Source organism: Ursus maritimus, assembly GCF_017311325.1.
Source record: "Ursus maritimus isolate PB19 chromosome X unlocalized genomic scaffold, ASM1731132v1 scaffold_X1, whole genome shotgun sequence".
NCBI classification, from domain to species: domain Eukaryota; kingdom Metazoa; phylum Chordata; class Mammalia; order Carnivora; family Ursidae; genus Ursus; species Ursus maritimus.
Genome location: NW_024423319.1, coordinates 115,246,711 through 115,249,125, shown reverse-complemented (window position 1 = coordinate 115,249,125; position 2,415 = coordinate 115,246,711).

Sequence of the window (2,415 nt, the reverse complement as noted above, 5' to 3'; positions counted from 1 at the left end):
GGGGCACAACACCGGGTGAGCAACAGTCTTGTAATCGAGGAGCTTAGAGGTCTGGGCAGAGGGCAGCTAATTCCTGTGAGGAAGGGGCTGAGAAAATCTTCAAAGACAAGAGTCTATCTGATAGAAATCTTTAAAGGATGGGCGAGAGTATAAGGATAACCAAAGGAAAGGCATCGCAAGTTGAGAGAATAGCAGGATTCAAGACGTGAGATTTTGAACGATGTGAAACCTGTGGGGAATGAGGAGTTCACTTTGGCTGGTGTTCAGGGGAAAAGTGGGGAGTGCAGAAACGGGGGGCCGGGGAGCTAGACTGGGGTCAAGTTATGGAATCTTGGATGATCTTCTATACATCCTGAACATTTACTTTGTGTATACAAAGAGAGGTTCAGCAGAGCAGTGAGTAACCCAATCATGTCAAGTGTAGGGGAAATCATTCTGGCATAGCATGCAGGATGGCCTGGAATAGAGGTGGTATTCTGGAAGCCCAGCGGCCACTTAGGCTGTTGAAGTATTGGAGTAGAGGCAGCACTTGATTTGGGAGATGTTTCTGAGACGGAATCAGGAGGACTCTTTGGCCGTTTGGGTGTGTAGGGGCCCAGGGCAGGCTGCCCCAAGTGTGCCACCTTGGCATGTTGATTATTGTAAATAAAAGTGACTTAAGGGGCAGCCTGCACAAGAGGGACTCTCCGACCCTCCTCTGTCCTCCCGAAAGCAGGAAACAAGTCTCCCATGTGAAAGGTACCCTTCCGGTGGCAGGGTAAAGAGACAGCCTTATCACCAGAGATGGGAAATTTCGAGCCCAGAAGGCTGTATACACGACCTGTGGTGTCTCTCTCGATCAGATGGCGGCCCCTGAACGTGGGGCAACCCGATGATCGGGTAGAAGCTGCTAGCACAGACAGTGAAAGCATTCACCCGAGGCAGAGCAAAGGACATAGAAATTTATTGAACGGAGCAGCGGGCGGGACAGCAGAGGAAAGACACTGTCTGCTAAGAGGCGGTGGGTGGGGGCTGTATTTAAAGGGGGAGGGGGAGGCGGTATGGGAACGTATGGAATTTTCCTTTTTCGGTACCAGTGCTCAGTTGCAAGTAACCCACTGGTCCACTAGGACTTATGGAGATTTCGAGGTGGGTCACCTGATGGGCCTGTTTATATCCAGCTTGGTGGTCCCTGTGCGCCCTTTGGCCTTGCTCCACCGCCTATTGCTCAAGCCTGCTGCCTAAAAGCGGCCTCTACACAAGCCTTGTTACTTTTTAGTAATTTACTACCCCAGTCCAAATTCTGTCTAGAATTCCTTACTAAATGAAGCACCCCAAATTCCGTTCTCTTTGCCCTGTCAATTCCTTATAGATTGTCTCTTTGTCTAAAAAGTCTAAAAACTGCCTGCCTTGGTCATTCTCTTGGGGCTCAATTTCATGATTGGACCTCTGTGCACATGTAAAAAAACTGGGATTTTTTTTCTTCTGTTAATCTCTCTCATGTCAATTTAATTCTTAGTCCCGTTGGAAGAGCTTGGCCAGTAGAGAAGAATGCTTCCTTCCCTTCAGGTGGAAAGGAGAAAAAGAAGTTAAAGATGCCTGAGATTTCTAGCTGGGAAGTCTGGGTGGGTGATGACATTACCAGCGGAGAGAGGAAATTGGGAAGGAGAAGCCGAGTACAGAGGGTGAAGCCAAAGAGGCTGGTTCTTGACTTGTGGTAAGAAAAGTGTCTGTGGAGTATCCAGGGTGAACAAGATCTCAAAGCATACACTGTGGTTTACAGTCTCAAAATGTAATAGTTCATAACTAATTGCAAACGGGAAAAAGGTACCTTTGCGGTGGAGAAGTCCAGAAGACACCACCTGAACCCGATGATTAGTCAGCACCAAAATGATGTCTCGTGATAGAATACATTGATAAGGACACAACATCACTTATGAAATTCTCCTGCCAGAAATTCATAACCTGATTGTAATCGTGAGAGAACATCAAACACCCCCCAACATGTTACTGAAACAAGACTTCAGCTGCCTCCGTTTTGACCTCGAACTTTCTAGTTGGGTTCTTTCCAGCTTGTCTCTTGGCTCAGGCAGAAGACCCTGAGGACAAAGCATCCCCTGATGGAAAATGAAACTACTCCCTCAAGCAACAAGGACCGCCCCGAGCCAGTGAGACCCCGCCTGTGATTGACCCCAAGACCATGCTGGATTTGCCCTTGGCTGCCCACCTGCACGTACCCACCGACCTTTGCCCCACATTTTCCTTATATCAGCCTGGATTGGATGCACGTCTGGCACTTTGGAGACAGTCTCTGAGACGCTAGGTGTTGGCCTCACTGAAATAAATCCCTTTCTCATTTCACCACCATTGTCTCTCTGCCTTCGGGTTTTGTCAGCGGCGAGGGGCCAGATCTGGTCTGTTTGGGACTCCTTAGCC